The following is a 19415-nucleotide window of genomic DNA, read 5'->3' on the forward strand; positions in this document are numbered from 1 at the left end:
CAGAAAATTTCATATAATGTATCCAAGAGCATATGATTGGGTGTTGCAGAGCTATGAATAGGTCAATGTTTTCAGACTGGAGATTACTCTAAGTTGACAACATGAAGTCTACTATAAAAAGGTCTTTCCCTCTACTCCAGTCCTTAAGCAAGAGAGAACTCCACTACCAGTAATTCCCAAATAGCTCTACAGCCACAAAACTGAGAAAGACCTGAGAATTTAGGAAAGTGGTAAAAAGGGAGTTTGAAATTAAAAAATTAAAAAACATAAAATGGTCTTTCAGTTTGATTTATTCTAGCCATTAATACTTGATTGGATTTTCCTGAGAGTTCAGTGGCATTATTTTTGAAAAGGAATCTTGATATTTAGGCAACAGATATTTCAGCTTGAAAGAAAAAGCCAAAATATCTTTAATTAAATATATGTTGGTCATAGTAATCCTACATGAGAAAAAAGACACTTCCCCATTACTAATTATTTGGCAAAATTTAATTGGAATAAATTGGCATAAGACTACAAAAAAAAAAGTTAGCCAGCGTGATAGTTCAAACCACAAAAGGTCCATTTGAATGCTACATGCTATTATATATAAATAAAAGGAAGTGAATTATAGAACATATGTGTGACTTAAAATGCCTAAAATTTAAGAACATATATGTGACTTTGAACACCTCTAAAATTTAATATATTTAAACTGCTGCCCAAAAGGTGGATATTTATTATTTTTGACATTATTTCCTGAGTCAGGCTTAAGTATGTCTTCCATAACCCCGAAAAGCATAACTGTCAGTGATGTATCAAAGGAATGCTGTGGGTTTATATATGCTGCTTCCCAATTTTACAAGCCATAGCAACATTACTTAATAGTAATAAGCTGACTTCTGCCAACACAGTCCTATACTTGCCTGAGGCAGGAAAATACATAGCACTTTACAAGAAGAACATTTGAATATTTACCATTTTATATATCCTTCCTGACTTCAGAGAAGAGGTAAGGAAAAAAAAGCCAATTGCACTTTAGAAAAATCCTTCATTGGGGAGACATTTTTAGTGAATAATATTTCAAAGACTGTTCAAGGGTGAAGAAATGTTTTATAAACAATAACTATTTTAGTGGCTTCCATGGTGAAAATTTCATAGTATGGCTTTTTGATATGGTCTACTTTCATTCTACTGAAATTCCACTGTCTACAACCATTTCTAAAAATACAAATGATTAAGAGTTTTCCTACCAAGCTTAAGTTGTCTTTGAACTCCCACATCGGTTATACTTTCTCTAGAATCAAATACGTTTCTATGTGCAAATTAATCCATAGCATTAAAAATATTTACCAAGCAACTGACTTAAATAAGTGAGTATATAAAAATATGCATTGCTACATAATAACAAAAAATTAACTGCATAGAATATATGAGCCATAAATAGATATTTGATTTTAAATACTGGGTTATTGAAGTTAGTAACAAACTACAAGGCACAGGTTTACAAGTTCCAGAAGGCATATTTTCAACATTGGATATAACTGAACCCCTAAATTTGATCAGATTTTCCAAACTCTAGAATCAAGTTGGAATTGAGACTTAGAATGCTTCTAACACACTAAGACTGCGGTTTCTACTCCCTAGATAGCCCATAAGCTTTTGAGAAATTCTCTAGAATGCTAGAGTTTAAATATTTAAGTGTGGTTAAGTGAAGATTCCAGTTCTCAACTAACAAAAAGTTAAAGTTAAGACAATCTTAGGGAGGAAATGACAAAGTTACCAACACAGGTTAAAATCCCTGAGTAGGGAGAAATTCTGATGACTTTTGTTGCCCCTTGAATAAGCAATCTATAGTTGTATCTTGGGTCAAAGTCAAGAAACAAAGTTCAAACTGTAAACCAGACTCAGTCTAGTTGGCTCTCTGGGTAAGCTGCCCAGATACTCAGTAGTCAGGATTCACAATGAAGGCTGGAGTACAGGTGATGTCAAAGAATCACAGGAACACTTTGAATAATAAAACACAGACCAACAATGTCTTCACACCATTTTCATGCAAAGGAAGATCAGTGATCCCCAAACTACTGTTCGCCTTTGATAATTCCTATCAGCCACTCTGAACTTCAGTGTAGTATTTAATGGTTTTAAAGTGCATAACATGCCCAAGAAACAACTTCAGTTATAAAGGATAATTTTCATTTATTCTTGGGTTTCATATACAATTTAAAATTTGGAAAAATAAATCCTTGTTAAGAGAAAAAAAACTCTGAGAGAAAGATTATGTGTCTTCTTTATCTCCATTCTCTAGAAGCTAGATAGCAGGTCATCCAGACCAAAAATTGAAGAGCAGTACATATCCATTTTATAGGAGATAAGTGATGATGACCCAGACTTGTTAAAAATTAAGTAGTTTCGGAAATAAAAAATCAGATGTATTGCAGGGTTTTCTTTCCCTTTCACTGGAAAGAGTCATGGTTTCAGGAGGGAAAAAAAAATCAAACTTCTTGAAGAAACTGGTAAGAAACAAAGAATTTTGCCACAAGAAAAATGAGGGATTTCATTTTTATTGAAAACTCATGAGTGCTGAGAGTTACTTAGAAGGAATAACAAATAGAAAAAGATATGAAACTGACCCACTGACAAGGAATCAAGAATATGCTCCAAGGCAGAGAAGAACCGAGAGGATTATGCCAAAGGATACATGAGATTAGAAACATTATTTGATTATTTTTACTAATTAATTTTTAATTCATTTCAAAAGGGTTTCAGAAGACTTTCTAAATAGCTACAATATCAGAGCACAAAATTTATGAGTGAAAAAAAAAATGGAGAAAAAGAGAAAGTAACCACTGAGAATTCAATAAGGTTCTGATTGGGGTTTATATACAGAAATAGATAAGCATAAGTTCTTCTAGGGCTGCCTGAGCTGGGAAGCAAATTCAGCTTTCACTTTTCCAGGATTCAAAGCAAAATGGGACACAAGGGCAATGAGATTGCTAATTCTTTCTTTTATTCAGTCATCCTTCCTCAGGAAAACCCCTGAAGGAAAAACAGAAACCTTGGGCTCCTTCAGGTCATTGGAAGCTGTGAAAGTTCTTCAGGCAAAAGCCAGGCAGGAAGATGGCAGCCAGAAACAGCAAATATGTGGAAAGCAAGGAGCTGGGCCATGGGCTTGTTTGTGCCACATTTACATTGCTAGGAATAGAGGACACAGTCCAGCTGACTATCAATGATATGGATGTTATTTGCTAAGACACTCCCAACAGTGGGGGATGTTGTGGGATTCTCAGCCACCATATGCATCCCACTCTTCTGATCCCTATCAGGCTCAAGCACTATGTATACTGCCAGGGAGACATTTTCCTTGTCCTGGCACCAATCTCGGCTTTGCCCCTCCTTTTAGCCTTCCTGTTTCTCTTTCTGCCCAGCTCTTTCTACCGTTCTATGAACCCCCATCCCACCATGACAGACTTGAGTGAACTTTGCTCTATGTCTCTTTGCCTCCAAGAAACAACTCTCGGCTGTCGTACCGTCTGCTTTGCTCATTCTCCTATGACCCACAGCTCGTGAATAGACACCAAAGCTACACTGAAACTTTTTCTACAGACATCTGTCCTTTCTAGAACATAATTTTTTTCTTATCTTAGTTTTTTTTAAATTTTGTCTTCAAAATGCTTTGCAGATTCATTTGATCACCAGAATGAACCCTGTAATCAGTACAAAGTCATCCTTTTTAGTAGCTAACTGAAGGTCATTTCCTATATTATTTATTTTCTTTGTGAATATTGAAATGAGAGCAAGATTTTGATAAGAAACATTGCAAAACTATGTACAATTCCCTAAATACACTACGATATTTCTTGCCTCTATGACACCGCACATGTTATTTCCCTTTTTTCTGGAAAGCCTTCCCATAATATTTTTACCTGGAAAATACCCTTCCTTTAAGACTCAGCTAGGAGATCCTCATTTCTGGTAGATATCCTGAGACATCTTAGGTCCTGTTTTTGTATCACTGCTGTACATAGTGTACTCACTGATGGAAATGAATCTTTCAGATATACACTAATGGAAATGAATCTCTCACGTATGCCCTAATGGGAATGCGTCCCTCACGTATGTGCTAATGGAATCTCTTACATATATGCTAATGAAAATGAATCTCTCACAGCAATTAAATACATGTTTCTTTGTTATGGACTTCTTAGAACACTAGTACCCAGGATCAAGCGAAGGTCCCAGAATATTGGTAGACAATAGATATTTGCAAGTTGAATGGAATTTTCTGAAATTGCAATCTCTTACACAAATAACATGTTAAGAGCGCTTTCAACAGATAGTACCAAGTTGCCCATGACAACCTATTTCTTTAGGTTTAAATCAAGAAATTATAATTCTTTCATAACCTATTTCTTTAGGTTTAAATCAAGAAATTATAATTCTTTCAACAGAATTACATAGACTCTTTGTTTCAGAGTCATTTTAGAACAAAAAGTCCATAAAATATTTGAAGAGCTAATCACAATTCTCTACTCAGTGGTATTAATTCTCAAGATCTTTGATACTAAACATCTTTAAAAAGTAGCCCAAGCTGGGGCGCCTGGGTGGCTCAGTGGGTTAAAGCCTCTGCCTTCGGCTCAGTCATGATCCCAGGGTCCTGGGATCGAGCCCCGCATCGGGCTCTCTGCTCAACAGGGAGCCTGCTTCCTCCTCTCTCTCTGCCTGCCTCTCTGCCTACTTGTGATCTCTGTCTGTCAAATGAATAAATAAAATCTTTAAAAAAAAAAAAAGTAGCCCAAGCTGATGGTATAGAATGAGCCACAATACAACTCACATTCTAAAGCATTAAAAAAAGCCTCACAGTTGTTAGAGTTAGAAAAAAACATCCGTAAGGAAAAAAATTCTACTTTACATAAGTGTACATGTTCATGTACAGCTGAGTAATTCTTTAGAAAATATTCTATATTCCCTCCTTCCCTCTAGAATTAAGTCCACAAGTAAGCACTAAATTCTGGTTTCATGGAATTTTAAAAATCAAACAATCTTGCCTTATCTTGCAAAATAGATAGATAAATAGATAGAAGGCAACCACCATCAGCATAACAAAATGTACTGACATTTATACATTTAATAACCTTTTCCATAATAAAATACCCTCTATATAGTTTGGAGTTTTGTTTGAAAAGTGAATGACATACTCAGCTCTGTATTGGTGACAAGAGATCTAGTCACCATCAGGACCAGACCTTCAACTTAGGATCTGGTTCTTAATATCCTTTCAAAACACAATAGGGAATCTTTTATTGATCCATTATTATTTGATTCAGGTCTGTTAAAAAGCATGAAAAAACTGCCTAAGAGTTTGAGCCAACCAGGTGTCATGCAGGTATAGAAAGGATGCTCTGGAGTGTCTTGGCCTAAATATAACATGGAGAAAATTGTTTCAGAGGTAGTTCTTGTTCTTTTGCACTAAAAAAAAAAAAAAAAAATACTCACCATATAAAACAAATAATACAAACAATGATATGAGGAAGATATACAAGACCAGAAAGACATATTTAAAAATAAATATAACAGTCTTTTAATTTCAACTTTTCATTCCCCAACTTCCTCAGTGGTTTTATCTACTGTCTACCCCCTTCTGCATCAGTTCCCCACAGGAGACCTGGCTGCCTTCAAAATTTCCTTCACTTAAAAAGACTAGGTTAAGGGGCTTACTGTGCTCTTGATTTAGTGTCAATTTAACATTGAAACAATCTTGAAAGAAGCCCGCTTCCCTGCAGGGAGCTGTTGGAGAATTGGCAAAAAGGACCAGAGAAAGAATTGTAAATGCTTGCCTCCCGTTCCTCCTAGAGAGCCTCCCCTGGTGCCTTCAACTTCATTAGAAAAGCCAATTTAGACTTTTTAAATGGCTCCCAAAACTGACTTTTCTATCCCAGTGAATAGTGAAATTGACCTCTTATAAAGCACAGCAAGGGCTTAGAAATTAGTCTAGAAGACCCTCAGCAACTGCCCCCTCACCCGCCTCCAGGGACCAGGAACCAGGAACCAGGAGCCCAGGACCTCTTCCCTGGAACCTATTTTTAAGAAGCCTACCCTAAAAGCTGTTTATAGCCAGCAACTGGTCTCTTTGGCATTTTTTTTCAAATTATGCATGTAATTCTCTGTTATCATAAAGTGTAGGATGCTGTGATGACCAGCTGACCTGCGGGACTTGACAGATCTAAGGACTCGTCAGGAACCATCTGTTTAGATCCGTCACTGAGACTACGAAGCTCTAAGTGCACCTCCGCCCTCCAATGTGTCTCATTTCCTTCTCAGCTGAACATTATCTTTAGCTGTAACTGTCACTACATTTTCTAGCAAATTCTAAAAGCCCAGGGGGGAAAAACCCCAAAGGAAAATGATAGCCCTTTTGACACCAACACTAGAATGTGTTTTTGAAACATTTTAGGAAAAAAAAAAAAAAAAGAAAGAAAGAAAGAAAAAGACCAGTGGGTCCAAAAAGGTCAGACTTTTCATTGTTGGTTTTAGTTTCCCAGGATTCACATAATAAATCATATGTCACAAGGTCCATGTTTGGAAAACATGCTACTAGAAAGATCTCCCCTGGTTAATACTTTAATAGTCAAATTGTACCTTTTTAATAGGGCCAAACAATTAGAATCAAGCAGGGATAGGGAGACCACTAAAGAAAATATCAGGGCAGGTACCCTGAGTCTCAAAACCATTCCTAAAATTGCACCTACTTACCCATTGACAATCTAGATTTAGAAACAACACAATCACACCATCCTAGTCACCTCATTTAGGGAACCTTAATTTATCCTGTGACTCTTGAGTAAACTGCTTTCATTCTCTCTTCTCTGTACTTCCTCAGGCCAATTCAGGAAACAGGTGGATACTTCACAGGAACAAAGTCCCTAAACTAATGACTTTAGATTACAAATTCTCCTTTGTTCATGCCTTCCCTACAAGGAGCTCTGTGGAAGTTCTAAGAAAGAAATGTAAGGGAGAGCCAGAGGGTTAGGTTCTACTTCTGACCCTGCCACTCATCACAGACAGGCAGCCTTCACTTTTCTGGACCTCATTGTCTCCTCTGAAATGCATGGGATGTGTTATAGACAACCTGAGCACCACCTTTTGACTTAAAATCTATGGAAAATTACTCAGTGTTCTTAAAACAGATTAACACTGAGTCTTTACACAGAAAAGAACCTTATGGACCATGTGAAATGATTCCTCTGTCCCATTAGAGACCTCTGGTCAGAAATCACAGATGGAACAAATCAGGTTGGGTTCTCAGCTGCCTTATCATTACTTTAAATAGATTGGTGGAAACAAATAAAAACTATTGGAAAAGAAATAAACATTTAAGGGATGCCTGGGTGGCTCAGTTGGTTAAGCCGCTGCCTTCAGCTCAGGTCATGATCCCGGGCTCCTGGGATCGAGTCCCGCATCGGGCTCCTTGCTGGGCAGGGAGCCTGCTTCTCTCTCTGCCTCTGCCTGCCTCTCTGCCTGCTTGTGTGTACTCTCTCCTCTCTCTCTGGCAAACAAATAAAAATCTTAAAAAAAAAAAAAAAGAAAGAAACATTTAAGGCAAAAAAGAATGCAGAATATTAATAGAAAGTATCCCTCCTACCATTTTATAATTCACTTCCTTCCATTTGCCAACGAGACTTACCAGTGAGCTTAAAAATATTCTCAGATTAAAATTGCTAAAATATTCTCCATTAAATTACTTAACATGCTTGAAAAATATATTTGCTTTTACTAAATGTACAGGCATACCAGCTGAAGTCCCTCAGGAAAGTATTTTTCTCTAGTAGGAGATAAAACTCAAAAACAACAATTTTCTTCATTAAAACCCACATATCACTGGGGCACCTGGGTGGCTCAGTGGGTTAAAGCCTCTGCCTTCTGCTCAGGTCATGATCCCAGGGTCCTGGGATCGAGCCCCGCATCAGGCTCTCTGTTTGGCCGGGAGCCTGCTTCCCTTCCTCTCTCTGCCTGTCTCTCTGCCTACTTGTGATCTCTGTCTGTCAAATAAATAAATAAAATTAAAAAAAAAAAACCCACATATCATTATCAGTCCAGTTATAACATAGAGACTTTGCAGGTTGCTTGTGGGTATGTGGGGGGATGTGTAGGGGGCAGGTAATCTCCAAAAATTACAATGCAATTTATTGTATCTAGAACACCTTCTTAATCATTTATTTTTTTTTTTAGTGTTAAATGACCCTATGCCTGTGTGGTAAAAATTATAAAATCATCTATATGTTGTACAAAGCAACAACTGGCAAAATAACCTCAACAATGGATACATCAAAATCATTGACCCTGCTTCAGTATCGTACAAAGATATGGAGTTCTGAAATTGAAGTCCAGCAATAAACTAGGAGACTGAGGAGTCCTAAACATGGAGCTAATTCTGAAACATCTCTGCTAAAGTCAAAGCATGGGTTCTGTTAGCCAGGAAGTCCAAAACAAATGATTTTGCTAAACTGAATAACTATTCTGTTTCCCTAAAAATAAATTTTTAAAAAATTAATACATTGAAAAAAATTTAATAATGCTGAAAACATTTTTCCCCATGAAAAATATCTGAATGTCTTAGTTCCTAATGTGTGTTTTTTTTTAAGCAAAGGATCAAGTATAATGCAGCTGTCACTTTCCTCATGCAATTATCTATAAATTAGCAGTTCATTTTTAAAATACTATGCATAAGCCTATGATTGGAAATAACTGGTTGAAGGAAAAATAAGATGTTGTATTGTGTGGTTAGCAGCATGCCACAAAGCCAGGAACCTATCTAACACATATGATTTAATAAATTGTGCAGCACTTTTAAATATGTTACATAAAGCTCATTAAGGCAGCTACAGTGCTCTAGCCAGCAGAGCACTAAGTTGTCTATAATCTATAATCCAACTGCAACCAAATCTTAACTATCAGGTATAGGTCTCAGTAGTCACATACATATCATTCAAACAAATGAAGCCAATGTTCTTATCAGGATGTTGGATTGCAAGGGGCAGAACGGGCCAGGAAGAACTTAAACCCAGACACTTCGATCAGGTCAGAGGTAAAGTTCCAGGAGAACAAGCCAGGATTTTGAGAATTAGACAATTAGATCCCAAGAGGTCAGAAAGCCACAAGAGAACTTCATAAGAGATCCTCATACAACGACCAAACTCATTCCATAACTGTGCCAGGCGGCTTGAGGAAACAATTATAAAATGTGGCTTCTATCCCCAGAGAGCACAAAATCTAGCTGAGGGAACAGAATATATCCACATACCAGTGGAAGGCAATAATGGACCCAGTGCTTAACTCTGCAGCACAAACACTCCTTTTTCCTACCTAGTACTAATTTCTACCTTCTACACAAACTACACCACCAGTGTCTACCCAACTTTACCACTTCACTGCCTACACCCAAACTGCCTTATCCTGGCATCAGCAGTGTCTACTTCACCCCCGTATTCCTGTCTTATCATCAGCTACTACTCAAAATGAGGCACTACACAGTCATCCATTTTTGCACATCTCAGTTCACCAAACCCTTTGCCAGCCAGCCAGTTGAGAAGCCTAGTGAGGGGGCAAATTGGATAACACCAAGGATAGCCATGCGAAAGCGGGTTTACAGTTCCACTCTTTTATTGTAAAATTAGTTATTATATTACTTCCTTTGCATGTTTTCCTTGTTTTTATAAAAGTACTTACTTCCAGCAAGGAAGTCGATAAAGCCTTGTTTGCAGCCCAGCACACTCCATTGTATGCATTTATTCTTAGAATGGTAAGTCAGAGAGAGTGAAACACAATAGGGAGGTTGGCAAGCTGTCACTTTCTTTCAGTTTAAAAGTATGTCAGTTATAGTTTATTATCCCAATGATGAATTTTTTAAAAATTTCTTAGAATCTCATCATCTACATGTTGATGCCAGTTGTAAGCAGCCTAAGTTGTTATTAAATTATCTGTTGTACAATGCTACATAATTTCCAAGAAAACAAGACATTCAAATAATAGACTTCTAGTGAAAAGACCTCTGTGGCTAAACATAAGTCAAGTAACCCCAATCCCGCCCTCCCCAATGATACTGCTTAGCTTTCCCCAACACACACCATCAGCCTCATTCCTGGAAAAACTAAATTTATGGAGTTGTCATTAATTAAAAAACAAAAAGTCTGCTATCAATTGTGAAACTAAATTATATATATTAGCATATAAATCAAAATAATACTCTAACAGAATAGGTAAGCTAAATTTATTATTTCTGGCAGTAGATTTTAATCACAGGATAATGTTCTGTTCATCTTCTCTTAAGAATCCCATCCAATTAGATAAAACTATCAATCTCAACCGAAAAAGGTTTGAACAACATATTCTTAGTGAGCTTTTCTATATGATTAAATGACAAAAGCTTATTGTTTTTATCACTTTATGTGGTTAGACCATACATTGGGAACCTATAAGAAAAACAGGACCTTAACTGTCCTTACCACACACACGCACATACACACACAGAAAAGGAATAAATCATGTGAGTTGATAAATCTGTTAATTACCTTATCTTGGTAATCATTCCACAATGTGTGCGTGTGTGTGTGTGTGTGTGTCTGTCTGTCTGTCTATACAAACACCAAGGGGGCATCTAGGTGGCTTAGTCAGTTAAGTCAGTTAAGTATCTGCCTTGGGCTCAAGTCATGATCTCAGGGTCCTGGGACAAGCCCTGCATCAGCCTCCCTCCTCAGTGGGGAGTCTGCTTCTTCCTCTCCCTCTCTTTCTATGTTCTCTCTCTCTCTCAAATAAATAAATAAATCTAAGTTTTAAAAAAATAATTTAAAAAACACCACATTGTACACTTCAAATATATACAATTATATTTGTCAATTATCCCCTGACAAAGTTGGAAAAAGTACTCAAGTTGAAATGAATCCGTTTTCTTTCTTTCTTTCTTTTTTTTTTTTTACATCAAGATAAGCAACCGCAGTCATCTCATAAGGGCAACTGTTTTTCTGAACACACCCTTCCAGTAAAAGAAAATAATGCAGTTACAGATCTTTCAGCTTTTTTAGACAAACTCCTGATACAAATGTTATTTTGGTAAATTTCAAGTCAAATAATTTTTCATGAAATATTTTTCATAGAAAAAAGACATAGATGAGATAAATGTTTAAGTATCTTACACCAAAAGGATATGTCATCATTTCTCTCTCCAGCATAATTCCTGTCATGAGGCTGCAATTTTAATTTCCAGAGATGATTCTACCTCTCCTCTCTCAAAGGATTTTTTCCTGTATTAGAACCACTCATTTCTATAACCAAACCCTAGATGTCATCATTACCAATATCTAGAGTCTCTGTACCTCAGTTGCAAGCATCTCATTTCTCAATTTTTCTAACTCACTTCCTGTCACTAACAATTTTCGGACTTCATCAGGATAAACTGAGTAGTCCATCTCCTGGCCTAAAAATCTCTGTGTGATTTTTCAGACTTGATGCTAGGCAGTTAGAAAGGTTTTACCTGGCTGGCCTCACAGGGATAGGCAGCCCTCCCCACACCAGACCTGATGCACAGATCAGGCAAGACAGTCTCTGAAGGGATCTGTCGTGAGGGACTCAGGACCCCAAGGCCAGCCATGCTGTCAGACATATCTATATTCTTGGCTCAGCACCATTATTCTGAGGACTTTTTATTAAGAACTATTGGGCTATGGCCTTCCTCGGGAATGTCTGCCTAGACCTTCCTATTGGGAGGAGCAGAAGGGAACCTTGAAGAAGTTTTTCTTCACAGTTAGTCCTTCCTTTTTGTCCTTTTTCCTGGGTCCTGGGACCATAAGACTGTAGTAATCTTTTATTTGGGACTCCCTCTGGTAGTAAAGTGATTCCTCGCCTCTTTGTTGATCACTGATCATCCAGCCAACACTGTTCACATGGAAATATGGAACAGGGATGTCAACGCTTTCTTTGGTTTAGTCTCTTGTTTATACTTACAATCACTAAGTGGTTAAAGGTTTGACTTAATTTTTATTTTGGCTTATTGTCTTAACTGGCTATTCTGATACCTGGCAGCCCAACTCAGTTCTCTCCCAACTCAGCTTGGTCCCTAAGATCTGCAATCCATTGGACTACCACTGGTCAGCATAGACTACTTTATCTCTTCATGTCCTTGACTCCTTTCTTACCCAACTTAAATATCGTGGTTGGCATTTACATACAACCTCTTGTTCAAACTTCAAACTACCTTGAGTCTCTGGCACTTCATCATTTCACTTGAGAAAAACACACACTTGGTAAAAACATTTTCCCACCTACTCTATACTTCGACCTGTGCAGTTGTGAATGTGTCTGGAGAAAAGGTCATATCCATGCTGACTGATGTCACTTTATATCCATGATCTCTATCCCCAATGTACTCCTAACACAGGCTAGCAACCGTACTGTACATCCCCAATACTTTCATTTTTCCACATGCCTCAGGGACTATTAGATACCTTTGTCTCCTATTAATGTCTAAAACCTTCTCTTCCATCCTTATGTTTCTCTGACAGCCTTGCTTTCTACTTCAATAATAAAATATAAGTAATCAGAAGGTATACAAGCTCCCATCTCATATCCACCTTCTTAACTTAATTTGCACCTGCATATTCTGAGTCTGCCCCATCATTATGGGTGAACTCTATAAGTTCTTGGCGAAAACCAACCCTTTAATTGCGCACCAGATCTCAACCCTTCTTGACTACTCAAGGGCATCATTCAACATTTCTTTCTTTTTGCTACACAGTTTCTTCTTCTTAACCTTTTTTCCCATCAGCATGCAAACATGCTGCTATATCTACCATATTTTAAAAAATGAAAAAAAAAACTGTTTCTTCAGCAACAATGCTCCTTTCTCTACATCCCTATGTAATAAAGCATCTTGATAGATTTCCCTGTACTCTTGGTCCTTAAATTGTCTTTTCTATTCTTCCCTGAAACTGTTCCAATCAAATTTTGCCTTTATCTCTCTATCAAAATTTCAGTTGTCATGTCACCAACAACATCCTTGTTGTGTAATGATGGTCATTCAACCGTGATCTAATAACTAAATAATTAGTTAGGTTTTCAGAAATGGAATTATAATTTGCCCCTCTAGTTAAAATAGGATACAAGGGTGATAGGTTATCTTCAGTCTATGCCCATGGTGATGCCAAGTATTAACTTCTAAAGTCTCAAAGGGGAGAAGAAAGTTTAAGCTCACTAAGTGAGGAATCTGGCTCAGTCTTTGGGCATTTATATAATAAAATTGAGACATCAAGTTATAAGCTGCCATTGTAACTTACGAAATGCACTAAATGGAGAAGTTGTATGGTTTATCTTTCCCATAAATGCACGATACTGAGTTAAATATGATATTAACAATTCTTCTCTGTGGTATACCTGGTATTCCTTCAACTTGGCCATAGGGAGGTATATTTCAAACTCCATGACCCTAAGATCACTAGTCAGTCAGATTTCTATAGAACTATATCTTTGTATGTATTTCCATTGCAAGTAAAGAATTCTCTTCGTCTAAATATATGTTCTAAATTCTATTAACCCCTTCATTCCTTCCTATAAAAAAATGAAGAGCATATTTTTGCCCAATTTATTACTCATTTCTTTTTGCCCTGGATCAATGGCAAGGTACTAAAATCTTTTATTCTTGCATTGCAGCAGGTTTTTTTTTTTCTACCTCAGATTATAATCTCTTCTTAGAATCTTTCTGTGAAATTATTGTGTTTAAACATCAGTGAAAATGTCTTAAATTTATATTTTTCATGCTAATTTTCAGTATAAAGACTAGGGCAAGAATATTGTTAATATTGCATATAATAATATTGATAATCAGATGATTTAAACATTCATTACTTCAGAACATGTTAAGATCATATATCAGGCAGAGCTAAAACTGAAAACAACAGAAATTTGCTCTATTACCTTAAGCCAAAATGAAATTTATTAGGGAGATTTCAGGGCTGATGAGAGGTTAGAGGGCCATTCTTGGAGACCTGGTGGGAACAAGTGAGCTGGAAGAAGGCAGCAGAAATCACAGAAAAAGTCACAGTGAGAAGAGTCTGGTCAGCATGCCATTCATTGTTAATACAAGCTCTGCATGAAAGTGTCAGGAAGGTACAGATGACAGTCATGATTACCCCTGACTGTCCTAGGCAAGAGGAGACAATTCTGTTTTCATAATGTTTAGTGGACACTCCCCCCTACCTGGTGCTTGCACAGTAGGGGGTGCCCTAAAAGGGAATTGGTATAACCAAGAAAATCATGAAGGTCAACTCCAGGCCATCCTTGAAGGAATGCCTCACAGATCCAACCACATCAAAGGCAGTCACATGCCAACAGGTGTAATGGGAAGAAATGTGCATCAGAAACAAGAAACACCCTGGGAATGAAAAATAGTAACAAGAAGGATTGATTAGCAAGGAAAAAGGTGAGGTTTTAAGGAAAGGAAAGGGGCTTTGGTTTTTTTTTTTTTTTTAAAGATCTATTTACTTTAGAGAGAGAGAGAGAGCATGAGGTGGGGAGGGGCAGAAGGAGAGGGGGAGAGAATGAGAGAAGCAGACTTCCTGCTGAATGCCGAACTGACAAGGGATTCATTCAGGGGCTCATACACACCTCCACGTGCGGCTCCACATGGAGCTCCATGAGGGCCCCCCTCGAGGACCTCCACCCAGTGCTTGATCCCATGACCCCAAGATCATGATCCCAGTGGAAATCAAGGATGGGACACTCAACCAACTGAGCCACCCAGATGCCCCAAGGACTTTGCCCTCTTGTTTGCCAGGTATATATTGATGTATGTGAAATTGTGGATTTTGTTTTGAATACCAGCTGGAAAGTTACCCTTTCTCCCTACTAGGTACTTTGCGAATCATTGTTGATATTCAAAGCTCCCAAAAGTCAGGGGCTGGTACCTCCACCCTGATGTAGAGAACTGAATCAATTGTGAAGAACCTGAAAATCTGGCACTGTGGGCTATTTCCTTCCAAACCCTATCACAATAAACATTTGCATAGGTTGACTGTGAACTACTGCTGTTTCTCAAACATGAGTAAGTATAAGGAACATGTAGATATTGTGATAGATCAACATAAAGTAAATTAAACCAGATCAGGTTATTGTAAAGAAGCTCTCACTCACACTGACAGTTCACCCAAGTTAGGTCTAAGTTAGGAGCTTGAGAGACCTGTTTGCAAGTCTACTTATTGAAGATATTCCTGACTTGTAACTCCACTTTTGTCACCTATTGTCTTTCACAGGGGCAGAGGCAGAGAGAGAAGCAGGCTCTCATGATCCTGAGAGCATGACCTAAGCCTAAGGCAGGTGTTTAATGGACTGAGCCACCCAGGCACCCCCACCTTGCTCTCTTTCTGATCCTTTCAAGGGTATTCCCATTCTTTAATTAACACATGACTTAGTCATGGTGTTCCAAACTGCCAAAATGTAGTGACAGAAGTGATTGCATCAGCTCCACAGCCTGGGACAATGAATTTTAAATCTGAGAAGTTTCATGAAGAGTGTCCCAACAGCCAACCTCACCCCCGACCATCATATTGGTTTTTCCAAAAAAAGCTACTTGCTCACAAACAACAAATACGTATTTGAAATCTCAGGTTTTTAATTAATAGGCAGTAGATGAGTAAATACCTTACAATAACATTAGTATGTTTTGCAGTTAGTTGTATTCAGTGGTTAGACCACAATACTATTACAGCCAGATTTACTGTTAAGGGGACATCATGAGAGGCAAAGATGACAGGATACCTTTAAACAGATTGTTGAGAAATCTAGGGATGTCAAGAGCTTCAGGAGCACAGAAGTAACAGCAATGAGACCAGTGAGTCCTAGTAAACAAACTAGTACAGGGTTTGGTGCAGGGTGTTTGGCGTTTACAGATATAGTGTATAGATAGATAGATAGATGATAGATAGATATCTCATGTATCTATACATATTATATCTATATAGATGTATATATACTATATACTGTGTGTATATATATGAGATATATATACATGTATATATATACATGAGATATACATTTATGTAGAGATATATATTTATAGATATATGATATATATATGATATATATGTAGAGATATATGTTTATAGATATATGATATATATGATATATATATATATATATGGATAGATAATATTATGTACCTATAGATAGAGATATCTCAAATTCTCTAAGGCAGTTTAATTTCCTAATAATATCCCATTATCCCTGAAAGAATAAGTGTGGCAATTATCTACATTCCTCAGAGTTAGTCCTAGAATAGAAAGAGGCTCCTCTCTCTGAGACAGTGCATTGTTACCAAACCCTGAAGCATATAGGAGACAGGAAATGTTCTAGCAGTGAAAGAAAGCTAATCCACGTGAGATGTAAATGGACCCACATAGCCTCTGCCTTTTGCTAGCAGCACCAGACTAACAAGGCAGAAGTGTGGCCAGTCTCTGAAATTCTACCATTTGGGGAAGACCAATATGAGAACATTTTCTTAGTAAGCTATCCCTTGGGACATATGCTTTATTTAAAACATATAACCAAGGAATTTATGATCTCCATCACTTCACAGAACAAATGAACATTTTCTTCAGAGTGTGGAGGGACATGTCATATCCAAAATCTAGCACTTAACTTTCAAGGAATTAATGACTGTCCTTGAAACGAAAGGAGAGTGGTACCCCTTCCCAAAGCCAAGGAGGGCACACCAGTAGGAGTAAACAATAGAAGGAGGTGTGTTTCATAGAGCAGAGGATTCAAGGCTCATCAGCAACACAGGATAAAACATGATGGCAAGACAAGAGGGCCAGACTGACAAACCACAGGAACTCGTTCCAGAATACGTATGAGGCAAACTTAAAAACAAACACACTAAGGCATGATGAGGGGGAGGGAGATAAAGATGGAGTGGGGGTGATGAACAGCACATGAACCCACTTTGAGAGAGCTAATTTTCAGCAACAACTCAGTGGAAGACTTCTGTCATAAGAATGTCACTGTAAGAAAATGAAATTGCCTTTCATTGCATGTTGGTGAGTACGATGATATATGAACTATATGAATTTAGTAAGCTATCCCTTGGGACGTATACTTTATTTAAAACATATAACCAAGGATTTTATGATCTCCATCACTTCACAGAACAAATGGAAGCCACCATATAGAATCCCTTTAACTTCTTACCACAAACTTGCACATTTATACACTTTCACGTATTTTTTTTTTACCATTTCTTTCTATTACTGCAATAGATTGAAAACTTCTGTCCCCCCAAAATTCATATGTTGAAGCCTTAATCCTTAAGGTGAATGTATTAGGTGGTGGAAACTTTGGGAGGTAACAAGGTCAGGAGGGTAGAGCTCTCGTAATGAGATTGGTGTCCTTGTAAGAAGAGGCACCATGGAGCTGGCTCTCCCTCTCTTCCGCTCTCTCCCTCTCCCCTCTCCCCTACTCTCTTTCTCTGCCTCCATCACATTAGCACAGGAGAAAGCTGCCATCAGCAAGCCAGGAAGAGGGTACCTTCCAAGAACCAAATTGGTGGCACCATGATCTTGCACTTCCCAGCCTCCAGAAATAAATGTTGTTTTTTAAAGCTACCCAGCCTATGGTATATTTGTTATAGCAGCCCAAATAGACTAATACCATTACTGTGGGAAAATTCAATTTAAAACTGATCTTCCACCAATGCTCTGTATGTTAGCCCGTTATTACTTGTTCAAGAAGTTCAATCACTTGTCTATTCTTACCTGCATCTTCCACCTTCTCCTTTTCTACTCACTTTTTCCTACCAGCAGGTAAACATGCAGAAGATTACTTTTACTTAACAAACAAAAACCTCTCTCTGTCAATTCCATATTCCTCACAGACACTGCCCTCATTTCTTCCATTCACAAATATCTTTAGATAAATAAAGGTCAATTCTTCATATACTTTTCACCCCCTATTCATTCTTCAATCCATGGTAATCTGGCTTTTTCCCCTACTTTCCCCCAAAAGTGCCCTTTGCCACCTAATCAATCATTCAATTTATTATATTTCTGTGTTCTTACCTTATTTAGCATTTTGGAAACTATGTTCTTGGTCATTATCTCCTTCTTGAAATTCACCACATTTCTAGGTTTCTCTCCAACTATTGTTATCAATGTTCTTCAGTGGTTCCTTCTCTCTCTCTGACTATTTCTGAGACTATTCCTACCACAGCTTCTCCCAATCCAAACATAGTTTCTGGGAAATGGTCTGTATTCACCCGGATCTGGCAGCTACTTTGGTGTTCAGTACTATCAGTTTTCCATTGTTAACCTAGATCACAATTCCTGCAATTCCTATAGGCATTCCTATAGCACCTTAACTCTAACATATTCACGTGAATTTATCATAATCTCCCACAAACTGGCCAATCATCAATTTAATGGATGAGGTCAAAAAGCCTAGATGTTATCCTTCTCTCCAGTTAACCCTCAAAAAGTACCCCTTCCATCCACACTCACAAAAATAAGCCAATCATACTCTCCTCACTACCAAATACAGTCAACTTCTCTTCAGCCAGTTCTACAGCCCTAGATCACATATCGCTCCCGGATAAGTGCAGCTGGAGTCAGGGAGCCTAATGGTTAAGAGCATTAGTTTTCCATATTGTGATTGAATTCCCAACTCTGCAATTTATTTCTTACGTTACTTGAAACAATTTACTTAATCACTCTAAACATTCATTTCTTCATCTTTACAACTGGAATGATTATAAAACCCAGCCTCATAAGACTATTGTAAAAATTAAGTGAAATCATGCACAAGATTGTGTCATAGTGCTGGAAAATACTTAGGTACTCAGTATGTGTTAGAAAGCTTTTCCAAGCTGCCAGCCTTTCTCTTTGTTTTGTATTCTTCACAACTAAATATGTATTAATTTCCCTACCTTGATCTTACTCTGTCTCTATGACAGGTCAGTTGGAGATCCATGACCCATGGCAGAGTGGGTTAATTCTACTGAGGAGCTTTAACCTCTTGGGATTTAGAATGGATCATTCTAAATGATCTGACGTTAATGATCTTCCTAAATAGAAATCATTTCTCAAATTAAAACTATTTGGTAGTTCCTGTTGCATGTGGCATAAAATACAAAGCTATTGAAATGGTTTACCAGATCCTTGATGATCTGGCCTCTGCCACTCTCTCAGCCTTATCTCTCAACCTTTACTCCCTGCCCTCTATATGTTCTCAGGTAATTTCTTTTAGTTCACCCCCAAATCTCATGCTCATGTATCTCCAAACTTTCTAAATGCAATTGTCCTCATTTGGACAACTTTTCCTCCTCCCCTTTGCCTGGCTAATTCCATCAGTTTCCAGAACTTAAGGTCACTGATTTGACTATGAGAAAATTCACAGTACCTTGG

The sequence above is a fragment of the Martes martes genome (genome assembly GCF_963455335.1).
Source record: "Martes martes genome assembly, chromosome: 2".
Classification (NCBI taxonomy): domain Eukaryota; kingdom Metazoa; phylum Chordata; class Mammalia; order Carnivora; family Mustelidae; genus Martes; species Martes martes.